The sequence below is a fragment of the Vulpes vulpes genome, chromosome X (assembly GCF_048418805.1).
Source record: "Vulpes vulpes isolate BD-2025 chromosome X, VulVul3, whole genome shotgun sequence".
NCBI classification, from domain to species: domain Eukaryota; kingdom Metazoa; phylum Chordata; class Mammalia; order Carnivora; family Canidae; genus Vulpes; species Vulpes vulpes.
The window spans coordinates 105,501,580-105,516,043 of NC_132796.1; the positions used below are offsets into that span (position 1 = coordinate 105,501,580).

The 14,464-nt window shown below is 37.0% G+C and overlaps 1 long non-coding RNA gene across 1 annotated transcript in view; it reads right to left on the reverse strand.

Annotated features, from left to right (window-relative positions):
• Positions 1-1,212: 1,212 nt before the first annotated feature.
• The window catches only part of LOC140596157 (uncharacterized), a 45,044-nt gene continuing 31,792 nt past the window's right edge, over positions 1,213-14,464 (reverse strand). Inside the window, exon 3 of the long non-coding RNA XR_011998174.1 lies at positions 1,213-1,327. This is a non-coding gene — a long non-coding RNA (uncharacterized lncRNA). The remainder of the gene's footprint in view (positions 1,328-14,464) is intronic.

Here is a 14,464-nt window from a genome sequence, read left to right on the forward strand (position 1 = left end):
CCTGTAAAGTGATTAAGAGTATGGATTCTACAGATGAATTCACTGAATTTGAAGCTTATCTACATTACTTCATACATTGCTTCATACATCTGGATGGCCTCGGGAGTATTTCTGGACTTATCTGCTTCAATTCTGTTTAAAAGAGATTATACAAGCACCTACCACAGAGGATTGTCATGGTGATTAAATGAATTAATATTTCTAAAGCACTTAAAATGGTATCCGATGCCTACTAAAATAATTAATGTGTTAAATGAAGAAAATACATATCTTCGTCCTGTCCCTCACCCTCAATCTTCTTCTAGTGAATACAATCTCAGCAAATCAAACTACCATGTATTCAAGAGGCCATGTCATGCCTTGATCACTCCTCCTTCATTTATTTCTCATCTCTAAATACTGTTAATTATGTGTGCCCAGTATCATCTCCTAAACTCTGAAACTACCATACCATTAGCTCATAATTTCTGTGCTGGGCACTAGAAATACAACAATGAATAGATAGGAAGGAGCCTTTCTTCTCACAAAATTTATGACTTACAAGAAGAAGATAAGAATTGAAAATTTAACAAAGATTAGATTTTATTCTCTAGGTAATATGGTTATAAAGATGATTATTTGGAGGGCACCTGGGGTGATTCAGTAGGTTGGGTGGCTGCCTTCGGCTCAGGTCATGATCCCGGGGTCCTGGGATCAAGCCTTATATCGGGCTTCCTGCTCAGCAGGGAGTCTGCTTCTCCCTCTCCCTCTACCCTTCCTCCTGCTTGTGTGTGCACTCTCTCTCTTTCTCTCATAAATAAGTAAATAAAATCTTTCTCAAAAAGATGATTATTTGGTCCCTTGATGAGGTCACAGTATATAAGAGAAACTGACACATAAAGAGAAAATTCCAAATTACAATTTTGTGACCAGTGCTCTAATGGAAAGATTTGCAGAAGGCAGTGGGATTTTAGTGGGACCAAATCTTATCTGAATGGGAAGTCTTGTAGACCTTCCTGGAAGAGATGACTTTTTTTTTAATCTAAAAGGAAATCAAGGACTTTATTTATAGCAACAACAAAAAAATAAAGAACATTTCAGGGATAGGAAATAGTATATGCAAAGTCATTTAGTCATAAAAAAAACATCATTTTAATGAGAATTGAGGAAAATTCCATGGAGCTAGAATATAGACAGAAGAAAGGAATGGCAGGAGGAGGTGAAGTAGGTTGGGTTTGATGGTGAAGATCCTGCTGACAGGCTAAAGAGTTCCACCTTCATCCTCAGGAAGTAAGCACTAGTAGAAGATTCTGATTAGCAGGATACAGTGATTTTATCAGGATGCTTCCTTGATAAAATAAGACCAGGTCTACATTACTATATCCTATTTGCAAAAGGGGAAACTCCTCCAGGAATATTTAATATGATTAAGTGTTTGTGCAGCCCTTACAACTACTAACTTGGACAGACACGACTCACATTGTAAACTCTTCAGGTTTTGTGAAAAAGATCAAGACCAAGGCCAAAAAACAAGTTAATTTGATCTGTTTCCTCTCCTTCTGTTGAGTCATTTTATTTATTCTCTCCTTTAATGTCTCCAATTTCTCATTTTATCATTTTCTAGTTTTAATGTGCTTAACTATTGATTTATTTTTTTTCTCATTCCCAGGCCTCAGATCTTACCACATCATTCCCTTATTCTTCCTTAGAATTCCTTATCTCATAATAGATTTTGCCATCAGGAAATGATACCATTTGCTTAAATCTGAAACCTAAGTGTCATCCTTGATATCTCTCTTTTCCTCATCGCTCACACTGCATTCACTGTAAGTCATGCTGGTTCTGCCTCTAAAGATACACAAGCTCCAAGCTACACAAGCTTCCACGACCACTTTTTTTTTCCCCCACAACCACTTTAAGAAGTAGTTCATATGGTGCTAGAAACACCATTTCATTTCTTTGATTTTTCTGGTAAATAATGGAGAAGTTTCCAATTCTGAGCTTCCTCAAATGAAAATTTTTAAAAGATTTTATTTATTTATTTATTTATTTATTTATTTATTTATTTAGACACACACACAGAGAGAGGCAGAAACACAGGCAGAGGGAGAAGCGGGCTCCACGCAGGGATCCCGACGTGGGACTCGATTCCGGGGCTCCAGGATCACACCCCGGGCTGCAGGCAGTGCCAAACCGCTGCACCACCGGGGTTGCCCTCAAATGAAATTTATTAAAGAGTTCTCACATAAATTTTCTCTAAACCCAACTTCCAAATATCCACTGCAGCACCATAGGAGCTAATCATCTTTAGGGGGAACCTAACTTGACCTTGGACCATACACAGGATCACTTAGTCATGCCTATGGATGTAAGAACCTCTTTCTCACCCCAGGCACCACATTTCTTTGCTTGGATTTATAGTGAGTGAATCCAAACAGCGATTTTCCAGGTTCACGGGGCTCAGAGAAAGTTCTATTACTTGCTATGACCTTTTTCTACCTGTTTAATCTTAAAAGAAATTGTCTTGATTTTCTAATATTTTCCCTTAGGCTACTGAACACCAGCTTAAAAAAGAAAAACCAACCATCTTTCTATTGGTACGTGGCAGGGAGAGGTTGTAGTTGAGGAAACGAGAAAATGAAAAATTTGCAGAAGAGAAAATTTATGATAATCATCACAAAACGCTTCCTGGCAGTGAGGTCTATTAGCTATGGATTTGGAAAATGTTGGCTGAGGTCTAGCGATGAAAAACAAAATATAAATAGTATTCAAAGCAAACCTATTTAGAAAGCCATTTATCCATTTGCTTCACATCTTTTTATCTCAGATGTATGAAGATTCCATAACATCATCAAGAAAATTGAGCTTTAGTACTTAGGACTCCTGTAGTCCACCTTACAATGAATATCTATGACACACTGCAAATTATTTTTGTAATAGAACTTCTCCCAGGAGCCACAGGATTTTGAAATGTTAGAACTAGAAGGATCTACCTTAGAGTATCTGGTTTACCCTATCATCTTCTAGATGGAGAATCTCAGACTTAAAATAGGGAAGGGACTTGCTTATTGGAAGACAGACAACTGGCAGAGCTGAACCCGGGGTCCTGCACTTCAGTCCCCTTTTTTCTACATACTGGCTTACAAAATTATACTAAGTCCACATGTTTGTATATTTTTGTACATATTTGTACAATTACTGAGAACGTTTTCTCTCTGTTAGATTTATTGAAATTGGAACTATTGTGAAAAAGAAACAATAAAACAGGAAAGGGATCACAATCTCTGCAAGCCTTTTCTTCATTAGACTTCAAATAATAACCCTCTTCTCCCTTTATTCCGAGGCCCTATTGATACTTGATTGCTGAGAGTTTTTTTTCTAACCCAATCTTGTTTTGCTTTATTTCATCCTTGATTGCATTCTGCTTCTCTCTCCAGCAGCCACTTCTTAACTGCTACCATTTTGTAAGCTTCCCTGCTGCTCTAAGGCTGTCATTGCCACTGATTAATTTCATTAGCACAACGATGCACTTAAGCAGGACTAACTCATATCTTTTGTTTTCTGATCTGGAGTACATATCACAGAGTATTTGCCGGAAGAGATGGCTGCTTAGATGCCAGATGGGAAGAGAAAAGCATGAGGACCTTTGCTTGTATATCTTTAAATAAAATGTTCAAGATCTCCCCTGTTCCTGAGGAACCCAGTTAAGGTGTTCAGTTACACTATCAGAGTCCTATTCTTTTGCCAGTTTTTTCCTTATCCTGGCACTTGGGAGCATGGCTTCCAATCTATCATTTGTCAAGTGAAGAGGAGAAAGAAAGGGCATTAACATTTATTTAACATCTACTAAGTACCAGGCGCCATCCTGGTAGACCTTTTATCATCAAATTAAGTGCCAGCTTCACAATAATAAATCCTTTGCTGCTCTGGAAAGCTTTGAAACTAGGATGTACAGTTCCCTGAAATCATGTCACTGTTCCAATCCGTGGCTTCTACTCATGCAAGTTAAGAAACCGAAGTAAAAGATGAGCAAGGGAAGTGAGATAAAACCCTACAATTTAGAAATGAGACCAGTCACACAGAACCCACCTCCCCACTCAAGTAAACTGGGCATGAGTGAAAATAAATTTATGGTTGCTTTCTTCAAAGTTTGTAGATTTTTCAGAAATATGGTATAGCACAACACTCTGGGCTTACAGACCATGGTTCTAGCCACAACTCTGCCACTGACTAACCTAGAGATGTTGGGTAAAACTCTTTCTCCCTGTGGAGCTCATTTTCTGCAAATAAAGAAGCTGTGCCTTGCAGAGCCCTTTTAGGAGTCAAAGGGCAGAGGCTATGGAGCAAGGGTCAGGAGAAGGACTCTGAAGCTTCCTACCCCTGTTTCAAAAGGTATCACTTTCTTTTTGTTTTAGATAGTAGTGAGGTTCCAAGAAATCTTTCATGTTAACAAACATTTATTTATATGGCTCTAAAAGTTCAAAAATCATTTGGGTAGATGATATCTTCAGTCCTTTCTGCCTCTGAGTCCTGTGGATCTGAGTTTTGAAAATCCAGCCGTTGATTGCCCAGCACTCGAGGCTACGAAAGCAAGCTAAGATTCTAGAATATTTGTTTTCACTTCCAACTGCATTTTTTCACTCTTCTGCATCTGAAGACCCATTTTAAATACATGTGCCTTGCCACTGCTTATTTCATAAACACATCTCCTAAATCATTATTGTTTTCTCTCTTGAGAGGCAAAAAACACACACCTTTGTATTGAAGAATAATCACATGGTTTGGGGGAAGCTGTATGTTTTTAAATTAGTGATGGGAAAAAAACAACCATTGCTGAAATTGTTTGGGGAGAGGAAAAAACCTTTCCAAACAGCCCTGGGGATGAGAGAACTGAACTCTGATGCATGGATTAGCGAACAGAGTGCCGAATACAGGGCCTCTTTGAACATTCATTCCTATTTTGGCCCAGGTATACCTGCAAGATACTCTTCATATTTTACAGTGGAACAAGCCAGAAAAGAAAGAGATTTTTTTGATATTACCACCAGCAGCCAAACTTTATCAGACAGATATGGGCTTGGAGTGTGTGTTTGCTAAAAAACCTCCAAGGTTTTCTATCCATTCCAGACCCAGAGTGCTCAGAGTCTGTGTTCAGTAGCCAGGTTACCATTGCCACAAGTCCCAAAATGCTCCTTTCTTGGCTAGAAGTGGTTAGCAGTTCTGGTCCTTCTCCATTAAGCCTGAGTGCAAGATTATTTTCAGACAACCTTTTTGAAAACCTGGGTTTTAATGTTTCTTTTCCCAATCCTAAAAAGATGCTACACACAGAGGTCTTTCCTAATCCTGTGAATATCAAGTGGATTTTGCTGCCCCAGAAACAGATTAGCTTTTCTTAAAAAAACTTCAGTAGAAGGATTTCAATGGAATTCCCCAAGCCGTCAACTATAGTTTTTAATGCCTTTGTTATTTAATCTATTTTTTAAAAAAACATTTAATCTTCCTTATTATAAATGGCACTATAACATCAACATTATATAAAATCTTGAGAAAAGAGGAAAATTTTACTTATCCATTCCCTTTCACAGATCTACTTTACATTTCATGCATTGTCTCCCAATTGATATACACATCTTTAGAGTTATTTTAACCAGAAAATTGGTGTTTTTTTAATTCTCCTATATCCACTCAGCATCATACAATACTATATATTGTATAATACTTTCCTTTATCTTCCTTTTTCTTTTTACTGTTTTACTGATGTATTATGAAAATATAATAAATTGTACATATTTACAATGTGTGAATTACTGCTATGTTGGTACTTGTTTTCTAAATAACTTATGACTTTATTCTTTTGTTAATTCATTCTTTTTCCTTAGAAATTTTCTAATATATCATTTTAAAATTACATTCTTGTTTCTCTTAATGTATTTTGAAGATTGTTTTTAGCAACTGCATTGGGATTGCAATCAACATCTTTTTAAAATTTTTGTTTACTTAAGTGATCTCTACACTCAATATGGGCTCGAAGAGGTCAAGAGCCAGATGTTCTACCAATTGAGCCAGCCACGCACCGCTACAATTAACATGATAAACAATCTAATTGGGGATGCCTGGGTGGCTCAGCAGTTATGCGCCTGCCTTCAGCTCAGGGTGTGATCCTGGAGTCCCGCGATTGAGTCCCACATCAGGCTCACTGCATGGAGCCTGCTTCTCCCTCTGCCTATGTCTCTGCCTCTCTCTCTGTGTGTCTCTCATGAATAAATAAATAAAATCTTAAACCAATCTAATTGTATTTAATGGCAACTTCACTTAAAGAGTACACAAAAGTTTCTCTCCAAAATAGGTCTATCCTCCCCTTTATATTATTCTCGTCATTCACATTTCATCTTTATACAATATACGCCCATCAACATACATTTGATTTACTGATTTATGTAGTCTTCTAAATCAACTAGGAGAAAAATTATTAAAATAAAAAATACACATTTACTATTTTTATAATTATGTAGAAACTTTCTCTAGTTCTCTTTTTTTGTGTGGATTCAAATTATTTAGTGAAGGACAGTTTTGCAAGATATAGAATTCTTGGTTGATGATCATTTCTTTCAGCACTTTGAATGTATCCTCTCACATATTTCTGGCCTCCATGGTTTCTGATGAGAAGTATTGTTTAATTTTATTACAGATCATTTATGTGATTGGGTCACTTGTCTCTGTTTTCAAGATTCTTTATCTTTCAATAAGTTGACTATATCTTTTAAAATTTGTATTTGGAGTTCATTGAATTCGTAAATGTGTAGACGGATGTTTTCCATCAAATTTAGGAAGTTCCCAGCCATTATTTCTTCAAATACACTTTTGCCCTGTTTTCACTCATCTTGTGGGACCTCCCTTATGTATATGTTCACATACTTGATGGTTTCACACATATCACTCATGCCCTGCAGACTTTTTTTCCTTTTGCAAGCCAGAAAGTGAACCCTCACCAAAAACCAACCCTGTCAGACCTTCATCTGGGAATTCTAGCCTCCAGTTCTGTGATAAATAAATTTCTGTTGTTTAAGCCACCTAGTCCATGGTAATTTGTTATGGCAGCCTGAGCTGCCGCCTTAGCCTTTGATAGTTTCTTCACAGACATGCACTGATCAATATGTTGCTAAATACTTGAGAGGGGACCTCTGCAGATCTTTAGGATTTTCTCTCTATATAGCTCTTTCTTCTCTGGAATTCTGGAAAATTTTCCAGTCAGCTAGGGGTACTATAGAGCTCATCCTGTTTGTTTTCCATTTCTTTCACTGTCCTTCATTGTCTGATTTTCCATTATTTTTGAATATCATTTAAAAATATATTTGCCTGCTTTTTTGTTTTGTTTTGGTTGTTTCATGCAAGCATGTAAATCTAGTCCTTATTACTCCATCTTGGCTGGAAGAAATCTTATTTTATCTGAAGTTTTTTTTTTTAAAGATGTATTTATTTACCTTAGAGGGGGAGAGAGAGAGGGAGGGGCAGAAAGAGGAGAGAAAGCATCTCAAGCAGACTTCCTGTTGAGCACAGAGCCCAATGCCCGCTCAATCCCTCGACCCTGAGATCATGACCTGAGCCAAAATTAAGAGTCAGATGTTAAACTGACTGAGCCACCCAGGTGCACCTCTCTGAAGTTTCGATTAACACTTGAATTTCACATCCACTTGATCTTCTTATTGCTAAATAATATAAAGCAAATTACCCCACATTTGTGAGGCAACTTTTCTAGATTCAGATTTTTCTATTCCTTTCAGGTCTTCTACAGCTTAATTATTAACTCTCACACAGTATGCTAAGATTTTCCATTTATCTCTGTGTCTTTTCATATATCTCTAATCCTCTGGAATTACCTTTACCTTCCTATCTTTATCAGAAAACTTATTTCTCAGGGCACCATTCAAATGAGGGTAGAGGCTTCCATCAATCAACACCTACAGGAAAAATCCATGTTGTTATTATTGCCCAAGGTCAGACAGCTAAAAATAGCTGATCTCTGGTTCAAACCCAGGTTGATCTGAGTCTTAACTGTATATGCTTATGATTGATTTCTTCTCTTAATATAATGGCATATTTCTGTGCCTCTTTTTACCACTAGCCTATGTGCTCCTTCAATGCAAGTACTGTATCTTATTATTTCTGCATTTTCAACACCTGAGCACCATACCTAGCACATGGTAGGCAGTCATAATATGATGTTATACACTCATACTAATAATAATGTTGGCTGACTAAATAGATGAGTGAAGGGGATCCCTGGGTGACTCAGCGGTTTAGTGCCTGCCTTCGGCCCAGGGCATGATCCTGGGGCCCTGGGATTGAATCCCACATTGGGCTCCCTGCATGGAGCCTTCTTCTCCCTCTGCCTGTGTCTTTGCCTCTGTGTGTATGTGTGTGTGTGGGTGTGTGTGTGTGCCACAAATAAAGAAAATATTTTTTAAAAAGTAAATAGATGAATGAATGTGTGTACCAGACAGAGATGTGGCTTGGAGCAGATGTAGGTCCTGGGCTGAGGAAGATTATAGAACACCAGCCTATGTGGCAGAACACTGAAAAAATCCAGATACTTCATCCAAGATCCATACATTCTGAAATCCAATCCAGATCACAAGCCTTGCTCTAGTAGTAGTCTTGCATTCAGAATTTTACTTCAGCTCTTCAGAGGTGGAAGAAAACGTCTAGCCCTTTACCCATCTGAGGAAGATGAATTTCATATGTCAAATCTGCTACAGGGTTTATGTGATTTAAGAAAAATGTGACCTCAAACATAATGCTCATCCTCTTGGTTTAGAATTTCAAGTCAATTAAATTTGAGATGCCTTAACATATTCCATGGGGGCCAGAAATTCTGAAAAGCATTCTGTTTCTCATTGCCTAAATATTGAGAGTATTATCATTCTAACTTTAAATTTTGGAATAAATTTAATATCTGTAAAAGCATTGGACTAAGAGGCCTGGGGGCAGCACAAATGTATTGACATTTATAAGAAGGGTATATTTGACCTCTGCTCCTGAGTAGAGAGTATGTGCTCTTGCCTTTCTGAATATGTCAAGCATGGTGAGACTTGAGCCATGTGATTGATGCTAGCTAGAAATACCTTGGGTGTTTTGAATGTTGCTTTTAGTGACCTGTGTCTGTGTCTTTGCACTCAAAGATTTAAGAAATTAAGTGTGGTCTGGATCAGTGAAGACAGGAGAGGATTTGGACAAATTGCAGTCTGAATTTGGCAGCACAATATGTCCGCACACACTTGGATTCTACCAGACTTTCTGGATGTGAACTCTGGAAATCACGATATGCTTCACAGAGTCATAGCATGTCATAACTGGAAAGGACTATCCAAACTCATCATGGCTGGATGGAGAAACTGAGGACCAGAAAGGGGAAAGGATTTATCCAAGGTCTTAGAGATAATGCATACTATGTCTAGAACTCTGGTCTGACACCTCAATCTGTTTTTTCCACTACCCTAAGTTATCTCCTAGGAGAAAGAACAAGTCAAAGAAAATGTATCTCCTCTCTAAGTGAGTGGCACCACCACTTACTGCATTCTTTCACTGAATGTTCTTGGCTAAATACCATCTGAAATGATCCCATAATCTGCTTATCTGTTTTTGCCCTAGAGCCTGTCTTTGCCACCAGAGAAAATCCTGACATGGGACTCATCCCAGGACTACAGGATCACGCCCTGGGCCAAAGGCAGGCGCTAAACCGCTGAGCCACCCAGGGATCCCCTGGCCATATCTCTCTTTTGGCAATGGTTCTACTTTTAGAAAAAATTTCTATCAAAGCTTGCTCTGTGCCAGGGTTGTGCTAGGTGCCAAGGATAAAAAGTGATCAAGACATTGTGTCCTTGGGCAGCCCGGATGGCTCAGTGGTTTAGCGCCGCCTTCAGCCCAGGGCATGATCCTGGAGACCCGGGATGGAGTCCCAGTTTGGGCTCCCTGCATGGACCCTGCTTCTACCTCTCTCTCTCTCTCTCTCTCTCTCTCTCTCTCTCTGTCTCTCATGAATAAATAAATAAAATCTTAAAAAAAAAGACACTGTGTCCTTTCCATCAATGAGTTCACACTCTAGCATGTGAGACAATCAGTTAAATGGATGATTACAATGAAATGTGGAAAATGTTAATAAAGAGAAAGGAATAACTCACTAGTTTTTTTTTTTAAAAGAATGTTAGACAGGTAGGAGGGGGGTATGTTAAATGGAGGGACTAGAATGTGTAAAAACAGAACTGTGAGAGAGTCTGGTATGTTTGGGAGATGGTAAGGAGTTTTATTTAACTGGACTGTATGTGGCATGGTAGGGATGGATGGGAGTAAAATGGGGCTTCATAGTGATCACAAGTGCAGTACTTTGTCCATAAGCGTGGGGATCCTGATGACGAAAATATAGGGCTATTACCAGATTATGGAGTAAGGATATTTCAAGTATATTATTCTGTGAAATGTGTTCACTTTAGTTATAACTTTTTGGTAGATGTGTACATCTGATTTCCTTCTTAACCCAGGCAACAGTCCCATCTGTAGAATTTTCCCTTGTTCTTCTCTCATGATTTATAGTTTTTTCCATGCAAGGATTACAATACATTTCTTTTTGTACTGTATATCGTGGGTGAATGATGACATGTGACTGAGCCACTATCCATTTTGTGAATAATGCTGCACAGACAATGTAGAATCATATGGTGGGTTATGTGGGGATGTCTATATGTGTGTGAAGGGATATGGATAAGGAAAAACAGATGTTCAGTGAAAATAATTTTTTACAATGGATCCATTAGGAAAAAAACTATTGCAAATTGCCTATTGATTTACATAGATCAGCTGAGATTTTTTTTTCAAGTTGTGGGAAGCTCTCTGATATGTATTTACTCTAAATTTGGAACTTATTCTTAGTGAACTTGGTAACTCATGCCATTATCTACTATTTAGATTAATTCAGTCAAATTCTGAAATGGGAATATTTAGGTATCATTCCGTTTTGAAAAAAATAATCAAAAGTATTCATTTTGGCCAAAAACTTGCAGTTCCTATGGATGTAATTTGAACTCAAATTACTCCTAAAAAATAGGAACATGTACGTGCTTGATTATTTTCAGACATGATGCATATTACTGTCAAGACTTTGACACATTAACAATTCAACAATTTATTCTTCATCTCAAGTTGTTGAAGTGTGAATAGACTGTTAATAGTTATCTTTCCTTTTATTGAATGTTGACGTGACCTTAACTTTTTGTTATTTCTATCGACTTCCTTATTCAACCATATTTAGTTCTATCTTTCCTGTTCTATCTTACATAAAATTTTAGAAACTTTTGAGATAATTTTGGGTTTACAGAAAAGTTTTAAAAATATTAATATTTCTTTAAACCTTTCCTTAGCTTCCTTTAATGTGAACATCTTATGTAACCATTGTGTGTATGTGTGTGTGTAAACAAAGAAATGAACATTGATACGATTCTATTAACTAAACTACAAACTTTATTTGGATTTCATCAGCTTTTCCATTGATGGCCTTTCTGTTTCAGAATACAGTCCAGTATCATGTATTACATTTAGCCATTCTGTCTCCTTAATATCCTACAAACTATAACAGATTCTCAGTCTTTTTTGTCTTTCATGACCGGGACACTTTTGAAGAGCAATTGTTAGGAATTTTGGTACATATCTCAATTTGGATTTGACTGATATTTTCTAATGATTACACCTAGGGTTTGGATTTTTGGAAAGAATACCACAGAGGTGATATGTCCTTCTCATTACATCATATCAAGGGCACATGATATAAACTTGCCTTATTACTGGTGATGTTAGCATTAATCATTTGGTTGAGATAGTGTCTACTTAGCTTCTTTATTATGATTTTACTATTTCCTTTTCCATAATCTATTCATTGGAAATGTGCCACTGAAGTTCAGCCCACACTCAAGGGAGAGAAATAAGCTCCATCTCCTGGAAGGAAGAGTATCAAATAATTTGTGTACATATGCTAAAGCCATCCCACTAATTAGTGAATTTGGGGCAATAAACTTTGAGCTGAGCAAATATACTGTTTTTTTCTCCCTCCGCCATTAATTTTCACATTCATTTGTGTATCATGCTTATAGCAATTATTACTATAATTTCCTAATGATGATTTTCTATTTCCATCATTCCTTCTATATTGGAAATTCTCTTTATAAAAATATGTTCCTTCTTTCCCATTTATTTCTTTATTCAATAAGTTATTTATATCCATAAGGACTCATTAACATTTATTATTTGGGTTATAATACAATATTGCTATTTATTTTTGTTGTTCAAGTTGATCAAGCTCTGATCATTGGGCACTTTCAGATGGACACCTGTGTTCTTTTAACCTACCTTATCTTTTTTTAATTTTTAAAGCACATTCTTCCTTTCTGACACTGTAAGCTGTCCCATGCTCATCTATTTTTGCTGTTTCAGTCCTAGTTCCAGGCATTTCTCCAGGGAGCCTTGATTCCTTTGATGTAGAAAAGGTATTTGGAAGCCAAAGTATAGGTGCTTGTTGTACTTGCTGCTGCTGGGCTGACATTGCTTCCCTGCTTTCTCAGTGGACAGGGTTGGAAATATGTTTGTATACCACTGTCTACATGTATATTGTAACATGTATTTACAAACATCTATATTTATTTCTCTGTCTCACTGGTTCTCAACTGTGGGTGTTTGTACAATTCTCCCAAGGGACATTTGGTAGTTCCTTTAGACATTTTTGTTTGTCACTACTGGGGGAATGCTACTGGCATCTAGTGGGTAGAGGGCAGGGATATTGCTAACCATTCTACAATACACAGGACAGCTCCCCACAACAAAGAATTATCTGACCCCAAATGCCAATAATGCTGAGGTAGAGAAACCCTAAATATATGTTAAATGCAGTTCATGTTGATATCTCCAACTACAATTCATCACTGAAGGGTTCAGGTTCATTCTGACCTTGCTCTCCTGCTTATCTGCCACCTAATTCTCCAATGGTGAGAAATCTATTTCCTAGTATGCACAGTATATTTACAAAGAAGTTTCAGGATTGCTAACTTATACATCATGAAAAAAATATAAATCAGAGTAGGAAAATGTCTGTATAGCTCCTTTTGCCTTTGTCCTTAAAATATCCTGTTGGCTCTATCGATTCCCCACCCCTTTCAGCAAGTCATACCATATGTTTTGTATTAAATTCATTTGTCAGTTTACATTCAATCCTGGGATCCCTGATATCCAGGTTATTTTTTAATCTTAAAAAATTCATACAGTCATGTTCACTTTTGTGGTGTGACAAGTCTATGAGTTTTTAAAAATGCATAGAGTTATGTTTGTACACCACCGCAGTGCCATACAGAACAGTTCCATCATCCTAAATATCATTTTATGAGGCAGCTTTGTACTTAATCCAACTGTCCTCTCAGAACCCCCAGCAACCCTAATTTATTTTTTCCCGTAGATTGGCCTTTTCTGGAATGTCAGTTTAGTCTAACCTCTTTTCCTTAACAAAATATTTAAAATGTATCCATGTCCTGTGAATCAATAGTTTATTCTTTTTAAATTGCTGAACTGTATTCTATTGTATGTATGAATGTGCCACAGTATGTGTATCCCCTCACCATTTGAAGGACATCTTGATTATCTCCATTTTTTGGCAATAGTGAATGAGGCTGCTATACATATTTGCATGTTTGCATACATATCTTTGTGTGAACATAAGTTTTCAGTTCATTGGGTAAATATCTAGGAGTAGGATTGTCGGGTCATCTGGTAAGTGCATATTTAGCTCTATTAAGAAACTGCCAAATTGTTTTCCAGAGTAGATATACCATTTTTCCATTCCCAACAGCAATAAATGAGCACTCCTTTTACTCAGGATTCTCAGGAATGTTTCATATCAGTAGGTTCATTTATTTTGGCTATTTTAATCGATATGTATGGATCTCTCATTGTGGTTTAATTTGTGTCCCTCCAGTGACTAATGATTTTGAGCATCTTCTTGTATATTTATTTTCCATTCATATATGTTCTTTGGTGAATTATCTCTTAACATATTTTCATTAGATTGGTTTTTTATTTTAGTTTTAATATTGTTTTTATACATTCTGTATACAAGTCCTTTATTTGATATGTAATTTCCTTGATAAGTCAGTATATGACTTATCTTTTCATTCTTTTAACAATATCTTTCACAGGGAAACAGATTTTTTTAACTTAGACTTCTTGTTTTGAGATCACTGTAGATTCACATGCCGTTATACGAAATAATAGAGATCTTGGGGGCACCTGGGTGGCTCAGTGGTTGAGCATCTGCCTTTGCCTCAGATCATGATCCTGTGGTCCTGAGTTTGAGTCTTTCATTGGATTCTCTGCAGGGAGCCTGCTTCTCCCTCTGCCTATGTCTCTGTCTCTCTCTGTATCTCTCATGAATAAATAAAAATAAAATCTTTATTAA